We start from the raw sequence: 10,865 nt of genomic DNA on the forward strand, positions 1-10,865 counted from the left end.
ATAATTCTTATTAACTGTTAATGGTATAAACGGATCATGGTTCTGACGGGTTAGCTATATGTGTTAATACCTATCAAATTGATTGAGTTTTCATAATTAGATTGTCGGTGAGGTTCAATTTACGCGCATAAATGATTCCCTGTGATCCATTCCATGTATAAGACGAAGATTAAGCTTAAAGAAGGCAACTGGGTCGCGGATCTGGGTCAAATACGGGTCTGGGTTAGTTAAAGAGTTTGGTGAAATGGGTCTGGGTTATTATATTTATCATATATTAATATCTCACAATTGCAAATTAGTCCCTGAAGTTATTGAGTGGGCACAAAAAGAGGTAATACTTGTAGTTTGAGTTAAAATCGCCATAAAGTGAAAGTTGTAAATATATAGATTAAATAATTAAATAAAGAAGATTATAAAAATTAGATTTTTCAATAAACGCGATAATATTATTGATAAAATTTACCGAATATAAAGCGGGTCGGGTAACGGATATAAATTATAAGTTTGAAAACCGGACTTGTTACAACAAGAAGCCAATCCTCTGGTATGATGATACCAGGTTTTAAAATCAGGCACTCTTTTTCGTAAAGTGGGTTGAAAAACCTTTATCACAGATCCGTGAGATACTCAGCAGACTATGTTTCAACTCAGGAACAAAATTAACATTTCAAACTTTAGAACACCATTACTTACAGTACCCTTTTGAGTAATTTTCCGTTTCTCTCCTCCCGCAAAGGAAACATACCCACAGTTAAAGATTTAAATGCCGTGTAGTTGGGAGATGTCTCATGTCATGTGCCTGGAACAACCACTATCAACATACCAAGGTCTGATGATATTCCTTAATCGTTGTTCCTGCACGATGTGCGAGATCATTTAGTTTTTGGTACCCTGTCCATAGTAAAACTGGGTGAACCTGGTTTATCTAAACTTTTCACAAGTTGCCATGACATGTCTTCCCGATTGTCTAATATAGAATTTAATGACTTGATCACCGGAGATTTAGGCAGCCATTCATATCTAGTTTTAAAAGATTTATTGTTGCTTGTATGAATGGATGACTTAATCTCTGGTTTGCGAGCGAGGGACACAGAAGTCTTTGTCTTCCTAACTTGATTCGGTCCAGAAACCGAGTTAGCTCTTGAGACCGAATCACAGTTTCTATCACCTTTTTGAAACGTGTTAGGCTTGGTCTGATGAGGACTAAACCTACCAACTTTGTTTCTTTTCTAGTCACTGTCAAAGGAATTTGCCTTATAATACCTTGATTCTCCTTGATGGGTATTTCGAGGCATATACCTTTGATAATGTCCATAATATGGAACATATGGAAGGTGTGGACAATCTCTAGAAATATGACTAGTAGTGCCACAATTAAAACATGTTTGACGTTTTATGTGGAATTCATTGTGGTCAACTCCTTGTCTGAACCTGTTGTGTGAGCTAGTTTGCTTTACTTTGCGTTTACCACTTGATTTATTGCTTGATTTGTCACAATTTTGAACATTTGAGCTTCCTTCTTTAACAAATTTAAGTGATGAACATTTATTATGATTTTTATTTTTATCAGATTTATTAGATTTATTCAAAAACACACCACCAGATTTCAAACTTTTAAAGGAATCAACCACACAATTGTCTTTTCTCTTAAAAGTAAAGCCCACAAAAACATTTCAAGTCATAGAATTCAAAGCAGGTAAATCTAAAGAAACATGAGAATTAAAGTCTTTATTATTCAAAACAAGCAAATCATCATCCTCATCAGTCCAATCCTCGACAATTACTTCATCTGCACGTGAAGTAAACACATTAGTCTCATTCACCCCTGAGGTTGATTCAGTGGATTTCACCGAGTCAAGATCGCCTTTGCTATTTCCAGCTAGTTTACCATACCGCATGTTTTGAAACTTTTCTTCCTGCTCTTTGGTAATAGGAAATGCAGTGTAGTTGTTATTATATGGAGGAGGTACACTATTGTACCCTATGCCTTCACCGGCGTTTTCTTTCCACCATAATTGACTTTCAATCATGGAGTTAAAAACAGTACTGGAGCCTTCGAATTTCTTAAAATCCAGTTCAGCTCTTTCAAATTTATTAGTCAAATTTACAATTTTTAGCTTAGAGGCTTCCAGTTCAGCATATAACTCAACAATTTTTTGTTTGACATCAAGGTGGTGACAGCATTTTATACTAAAATCAGATTGAAGTTTAGAAAAATCCATTTTCTGTGCTTCAATTTTATCTTTGAAAGCTTTTTCATTTTTCTTAAGATTGAAATTTTCAGATTTTATTCCTTCCATTTCTTTAAGCAAGTTACTATTATGGGATTTGTATAGATCTACTTTATTAACACAAGCATGAGAACATAATTAGGAACTTACCTCGGATGAGTTGGAAGGAGTTATGGCCATGAAATCAAGTTGAAGCTCCTTGACTTGTTCCTTAACAACATTTTCTTCTTCAACAATTTCAACACGAGCAAAGTTTGCAGTTTGATTGTTTATGCTGAGGGCTGCCATCTAATCATTCCAAGAGAATTGTTTAGCTACCAAACCTCTCTCACCCTCAGATGTACCTGCCTCATTTTCTCCTCTAGGATTTCCAATTTGAATCAACGCCCTTTCTCTGTTTCCTTCCTTCGTTGGGTTAGCGCATTCACGAGCACTAAGGTATGAAGAACATGTGGTTGAAAAGAATTTGAAAGCTCGTTCTACTGCTTATCAAGTGAAGAAATTCATGGCCTCGAAGACGATAAAGGGTGGTATAGTCTCTTGGTTATATGATTATGAGCTGAAAGTTTGTATTGTCAAATGGCAACACGGCATACAATACTTTAAAAGTATAGCTGATGCTCTTACTTTACCAAGGTGAGATGTACGTACACTGGCTAACAGACCGTTCATGAATTGTGGTGAAAACTAGATGGCGGATTGGTTCTACATGCATTTGTTGCATCAGGTAAAACAAGGTTTTAAGATTTTCAAGCCATAGGTTCCTACGCGCAAGTATATCGATGAGATAGATCCGAGAAATGGCTGGAGGAAAATGATTCTTAATGTAAAGCCGCCTCACACGTTGAAGGAAGTTCATGTTAAAACTTTTCCGCAAAGTCTTTACAAGAAGTTTAATAGGTGGTACGACGATAATCATACTGGTGAAGCTGTGATCGTGCTGGGATATTGGATAAAGACGGAATTCATATGAGTAATCGATCCGATGTATTTGGCTAATTTACCTGAGTCTGATAATGACGCGATATTCAAAAATCAGATCAGACGGGCTGAAATTGAATATTATGATCTCGCTATGCCATTTCAACGCATGGTTCATGTTTAACATGCGCTCGGGATTCATAATTGTGCTGAGAGAAAAGACAAAGTGCATCAAATGATCAAGACAAATAGAACGAGACGAGGGGGGGTTTGTTAGTACATGGTTGTCATCTCGGTCTTCGTATAATTGTATTTGGTCTTAGTTAATGTATAAGGGTATATTAGTAATTATCCTAAGTACATTCGTCATTTAAATGACACATTCGTTAGAGTAGTTAATAACGATTGTCCTCATTCGTATCTATTTTGGTCCATTAGTTAGGATTGTTAACGAATGAGGACAACTAATGTGTTGTTCGTTGGTCTGAAAGTATTAGCTTAACTTCTGATGACAAATGAAGCTCCTTTGTTATGGCATGTATAACGAATGGCTTCATCGTCTATATATAACTCTATGGTATTTATTAGTGGAAGCAGTTGTTATTATTCATCTTTGAGCCTTGTTATGCTACCAAAATACTATCTGATCGTCTAGCCTAACGTAATACAAGTGACCTAATCGTATAATCATATCAAGTAACTAGATCTTAATCGTATGTTGATCGTAATCAATCTGGATATTGTTTCTCACAATACTTTATCGACTTACGTGTTTATATTTTGTTAGCTCAGTGTTATATCTATTTAACCTATGATTTTTGAGTCCAATGTTTAGTCAAACTGATGTTCATGATCTTGATGTTTTTATTCATTACTTTGTGTTAATCTAGAGTTTCTCTCATTTCATTTTAACTTCAATAGTTTTCTTTATAACGTGTTAATCTCAATACCATTGTTTATTTCATTTTAAACCTCAATAACATCATTCGTTTTGTGCAAACTTCAATAGTTTCATTTATTTATTTAGAACTAATATTTCGGCGTTATACTTGACCTCAAGGGTTTGTTTATATATTTTGAGTCTTATAGTTCATTGTTCTTGATTTTCAAGTTTTCATATAATAATTTGTTTAATTTATTGTTTTTATCAAAACCCACACAATGGGACGTCTTGTGTAGATAATCCGACGATAAAGTTAATTATAGGTCTACACGTAATTATCAAATTCCTCGCACGGAAAACATAATAAGCACGGTTGTGTGCAATAAATCAGAACATGGAATGCCTTGGGAAAACGGGACAGATACAGTATGATAAGAACATGTTAGATACGCCGCTGGTACATCCTATATATAAGTATCCTTGTTATATTTCCTGTTTGTGGTGTCTTTCGGGCTATTCAAATATCGGTGTTATTTTTTTTATTTAATTACTTATATAAAAAATTGTTAAAACTTTTAACAACTCCGTGTACTAGTTGTTTTGTTTTAAATTTTTTACTTTTATATTATTTTCGGGACAAAATTTCTAAAAGCTGTGAATCCTATAACATTCGTTAATTTTCAAATCCGAAAACTCTAACTGTTTTAAATCTTTGGTTTTGTTTTTATTAATATATATATATATGTTTTATAATGTTATTAATTAATCTCTGAGAATCCACTGGTTTAATTTAATATGTTTAAGATCTAGTCTATGATATGAATTACGATTAGCATTTGGTGATTATGTTAATTGTGTGTAGATTACCTTCATATGTTTTGAGAGAGTATTTGAACATAGTAACTATTATAATTTACAATACATTACATGGTATATCATTTGTTACCACACATTTTTTTCATTCGTTAACATTCGCTAATGAATGAACCTTATACGTTAACAATCATTCGTTAACATATATCTAATGAACGCGGACAAATTAAACGGGTCTCATTCGTTAAAAAGGCCTAACAAATGAACCTTACATTAATGACCAAAATACCCCTAATACTATTGACCAATATACTTTATACAAAGACCTAGATGTAAACCGTGTATTAACAAACTCCCCCTCGTCTCGAGCTCTTTGTCTTTCAAAGCTTGAATCTTTTGGTCTTCCAATACGCAAAACTATGAATTCCAAATGCATAGCAAACGCGTACAACACGTTCGAATTGCATTGCTTGTTCATTGTCACTGACATCCACACACCTGATCCAGTTCTTGTAAAGAACTTCATTGTCGGACTCAGATAAGTTACCAACCACATCAGGTCAATTACTTATAAAAACTCCGTCTTCAAACCCGAACCAGTTACGGACTCGCCGGTTTTGTTGTCGTAGTACCACTTGTTGAATTTCTTATAAAGACATTGGAGAAAAGTCTTTTCAGGAATTTTCTTTAACGTCGGTTGCCGCTTTACGTTGAGCACAAGCTTAATCCACCCAGTGTGCTGATCTATTTCATCCACATATCTTCGTGTTGGCATATGTGGCTTGAAGAACTTGAAACAATACTTTACTTCGTTCAAAATATGCCTATAGAACCAATTCTCCATTTGATTTTCACAACGGTTAATGAATGGTCTATTGGCAAGTATACGAATATCCCACCTCGGTAGCGAAAGAACATTAGCAATACTTTGAAAGTATTGAATGCCGTGCTCCGAGTCGTACAATCACGAAACAATGTCACCTTTAATAGTCTTTGTTGCAATGAAGTTCTTAATTTTTAGCCTTCGATTCGTTGTAATTTTCTTGTTCAGCATATCTCAGAACCTCGATCATCTTGTTAATCTGAGAAACCGTGCATGATTGATTAAGAGATATGATTTACGATTAGATTTACGTTACTGGGTGTACTTTGTGTATTGAGAGATTAGTTGAACAACATAACAGTACTCAAACGATATTAATATGACCTAACTATTAACTCAATACTTACTGGGCGTTTATAGACGATGACCTCATTCGTTATACAAGCCATAACAAATGAGCCTCATTCGCTATCATGCGTTAACATCCATACGTTATACTAACGAATAAGCACACTCGTTAACAAGTCTAATGAATGAACCCGAATAAACATGCAGGGCCACATTCGTTATTAGCTACTCTAACGAATGTATCTTACATTAGCGAATGTGCATTATACAATTACCAAAATACCCCTTATTCTTTATACGAAGACCAAATACATGAAACAACGACCAAGACGCACAAAACGTGTAACAACAAACTCCCCTCATCTAGTGCTCTTTGTCTTCATGGATTGAATCTTTTGGTATACTAGTTCGCACAACTTTGAAACCCCAACGCATGACATACACGGACCAATCGTTGGAATTGCATAGCAGATTCATTATCTCTGACATCCTCCCAACGAATCCAATTCTTGTACAAGACCTCGTTGTCAGATTCAGATATGTTAACCAACCACATCGGGTCGATTACTCTAACGAAATCAGGATTCAGCCCTGAACCCAACACTATCACATCTTTACTGGTTCGATTTTCGTAGTACCACATGTTGAATTTCTTGTAAAGACTTTGGGGAAAATTCTTCACATGAACTTTCTTTAAAGTACGTGGTGGTTTTAGCTTAAGCACCAACTTTCTCCAGCCCGTTCTCGGATCAATCTCATCGATGTACTTGCGTGTTGGAACTTTCCTTGTGCCACGTGGCATCTTCTTACCACATTGTTCCTCACCAATTCCCGCCTCTCACAAAACATATTTTCCAAACCGGGTATCCGACCATTTTATAGCCCACCACAGATTCCATTATCTTATCATCATCATCTTCATCATCATCCACGTCTCATCGTTACCGCCTTCCACCACAGATCCGGCCATATTCAAAGTCACCTTCCAGTTTCCTCTCCATCGCCATCAAAGAACATGCTCCTCGCCATTGTTACTATTCAATCGGAACTTTTATGTCGGTCGGTATGCCTTTCTTCGATTACTATCACAGTTTAATTTAATGTATTGTATTTATCTAAACAGTTGTTTAGCAAACATTATAGGTTTAGCCGATTTTGATTCCTGTGTGGATCTTTGCTCACAAACGAATCACTATCTTCAAAACCCTAAATCGTTATCCTTCTTTTTCTTGTGTGGATCTATGCTCAAAAACGAATTAGTATCTTCATGTTTTCAATCATCATTGTTCGATTACTTCAGGTATTTTAAAATTTCTTTGCAAATTTACATATATTGGTTTAGATCTGTTGTATTTCTGACTTTATTAATTATTAACTTTTGACATTTGCTTGTGATCTAGAGTTTGTTCCATATTTTTTATTAGAGTTTGTTTCATATTGTTGATTGTTATATGTTTTTGTTAAATTATATCGGTAGTTCCAAATATGATACATATGAACTCCAAAGTTGATGTGAATTATTGATTTGTAGTTAAAAGCATTTTTAATTATGTTTAACAATTCAACATATGAACCTGTAGTTTAACTTTCTTAATTGGGATTATTGTTATTCTACATTTCTACCTTCATTTATGTTAATTTTACAGAGGATAGATGGTACCCAGGCCATCTTGATTAGTGCATCATATTGCTCAAGAACATGTATTTCTTTCTTTTTGTTACTATAATAGTGCCTCTATTGTAACAATATTTTGTGGTTACAATAATACTTTGATTACAATAGTATAGTTTACGCATAACAATAAAAAATTTTTTATCACAGGCTACTTACAAATTTTTGTTATTTTCCTCATTTCTATGTTCTTGATTGCTATAAAAAGTTGATTTATATTTTTCAATCTTTTAATCATGTTTGATTCAACTTGCATATTATCGATAATTGTGTTAAGTAATGACTCGTGTTGTTTTTTTATTGGTGAGCATTCTGTGTTGTCTTACTTAAACGAATGTCTTCATGTTGTAATTGGTGAGCATCTCATGCATGCCTAAAGAACAAAAAAGTTATTTAAAAGGATTGTTTATTATAACTTGATGATGCAATAGCTAATTTGTTTTCTTCTTAAAATAACAGTCAAGATGATGATAAAGTGATTGTTGGAAGTGTTGCAGATCATATAATGATGATTAAGGCATCCACCAGATTGCTATCGATCTTCTATGATGATTTTAATTTTATCTGCAAGTATTACAGATCATATAATGTTGATACTAGTCTCCCCCGCTTTATATCAGGTATCATCACTTCCTGGTTCATGATCATATAATGCATATTTCAATTGTTCATATGGATAATTAGTATTAGTAGTAATGTAGTATAAAACAACTTAAATTGTTTATTAATTTAACAATGATTTTTGTCCTTAGTTGTGACATAATAATTTTAATAAAATCATAGTTAGAATAGAAAGTTGTACATCAATAGTATTTATTTTCAGAAATCAAATTTTGAATATTCTTGAAAATAATTATGGACGGTTAACCATATTTATTTGTTAAACCCGTTAATAAATTTTGGAATGTATTATTATAAATTGTATAGTGTTCATTTATTTTAAGCCAAAATGAATTCATTTAGATTTTATTTGAATTTAAGTAAGGAAGTTGTTTTAAATTAGTTTTCATTATGAAAAACAAGCATGTATATTTGTAAAGTTTTAAATAAAATGATTTCTCAAAATCAAATTACTTTCAGAAATCAAATTACATTATTTGACAAACTTTTAGTATTTTAAATTTCAACTTATTTTTGTTAACTTCATAATTTTTTTGACAATTTGGTTTAGTTATGGAATTTATTTTAAATATGTAATATCTTAAATTGATTGATTTATGCTCAAATCAAATTATTCTGTTACCAAAATACCATTAAACTCATTTAATGAGTGCGTATTATACTATTATATAATGTTATAAATACCATAATGTGATGTCAAATATATATATGAGACTTCTCTTCTCCTTTTTGTAGACTTATTTTCAGGCGGCCAGCATCCTAAAATCTAAGTTTTTTTTGTTTACGTATAATGCTAATTATACTTTGTTATTTCTTATTGAATACAAAACACAACTTAGGTAATTCTTTTATCAATGTATCTGATCATAGTAGCATGGAGCCAAAAAATTTGATTAAGCTGAGAGAACTTGATGCTACCAAAACAAACTATACGATCAAAGATAGAGTTCCTAGACTATGGAGAACACCAAACAACAAGAACCCTAACGAAATATGGTCAATTGAAATGATTTTAATGGATGAGGAGGTAAATATTTAACATCATTTTTTACCTTTTTCATATTAGCAATCATAACTAGATTAAACTTTCAGGGAACGAAGATTCAAGCAGGCGTCTTCATAAGTTACTTTGATAAGTTTGAAGAACATCTTCGAGAGAATGAGTGCTACTTCATCTTTAGGCCCACACTAGCTGATAATGACACAAAAATCAAGCATGTGGAGAATGGCCAGAAAATTTCTTTTCGTTGGCAAACATATCTTAAAAAATGCACCAACTTCCAAGGGTCCAAGTATGGTTTTGAATTCACTGGTTTTCGTTCTATTTTAGAAGACCCCCTACTTCAGTACACAAGAATCCGTTAGATACTAAATTATTTAATTTATTATTCACTTTTAATTGTTAAGAAATATTAAAATGCTAATGCTCTGACTTGAATTCAAACTAGATATTATTGGATATGTCTACAAATGCTATGAGGTGGAGAAGAAACCGGTAAGAGGTGGCAAAGAAGCCATCAAGATGGAAATCAAATTAGAAGATCTAGAGTGAGCTTTTCATGTTTATTTTTATTATTTTCATTCTTTCAAACTTATCCATATTTATGTTATCCATATCGACAATCTTACAGAGTTAGACATATAATAGTAACCTTGTGGGAGGAGTATTGCCAGCAAATGCTAAACTACATGGAAAAGAAGCAAGAACCGCATGTTTTCCTTATTCTTCAATTCGGAAATCTGCAAATTTACGGAAGTAATTAACAAATTTTTATCATTATTTCATTGTACCTCGTATAATTAACGAATTTATGTTTGTATCACAGAAAAGAGGACTATTTCTAATGTGTATGATGCGACATGGTTGTTTATATATGTTGATCCTTATAGTTCATTGTTTCTGATTTTCAAGTTTCCATATAAGAATTTATTTAATTTATTGTTTTTTATCAAAACCCACACAATGGGACGGCTTGTGTAGATAATCCGACGATAAAGTTAATTATAGGTCTAAACGTAATTATCAAATTCCTCGCACGGAAAACATAATAAGCACGATTGTGTGCAATAACTCAGAACATGGAATGCCTTGGGAAAACGGGACAAATACAGTATGATAAGAGCATGGTAGATACGCCGCTGGTACATCCTATATATAAGTATCCTTGTTATATTTCCCGTTTTTGGTGTCTTTCGGGCTATTCTAATATCGGTGTTATTTTTTTTTAATTACTTATATACAAAACTGTTAAAACTTTTAACAACTCCGTGTACTAGTTGTTTTGTTTTAAATTTTTACTTTTATATTATTTTCGGGATGAAATTTCTAAAAGTTGTGAATCCTGTAACATTCGTGAATTTTCAAATCCGAAAACTCTAACTGTTTTAAATCTATGGTTTTGTTTTTATTAATATATATATATATATATATATATATATATATATATATATATATATATATATATATATATATATATATATGTTTTATAATGTTATTAATTAATCTCTGAGAATCCACTGGTTTAATTTAATATGTTTAAGATCTAGTCTATG

General features: G+C 32.7%; 1 long non-coding RNA gene across 1 annotated transcript; it reads left to right on the top strand.

Moving 5' to 3' along the window:
* Nucleotides 1-9,467: 9,467 nt before the first annotated feature.
* Nucleotides 9,468-10,179, top strand: LOC143545221 (uncharacterized). Its single transcript, XR_013137389.1, has 4 exons — nucleotides 9,468-9,672; nucleotides 9,761-9,860; nucleotides 9,944-10,068; nucleotides 10,139-10,179. It is a non-coding gene; the product is annotated as an uncharacterized LOC143545221 (long non-coding RNA).
* The last annotated feature ends 686 nt before the right edge of the window (nucleotides 10,180-10,865 follow it).

This window comes from Bidens hawaiensis, unplaced genomic scaffold (genome assembly GCF_021521415.1).
Source record: "Bidens hawaiensis isolate Kalapana, Puna unplaced genomic scaffold, B.hawaiensis_p1.1 tig00013873_1, whole genome shotgun sequence".
In the NCBI taxonomy this organism is placed as follows: domain Eukaryota; kingdom Viridiplantae; phylum Streptophyta; class Magnoliopsida; order Asterales; family Asteraceae; genus Bidens; species Bidens hawaiensis.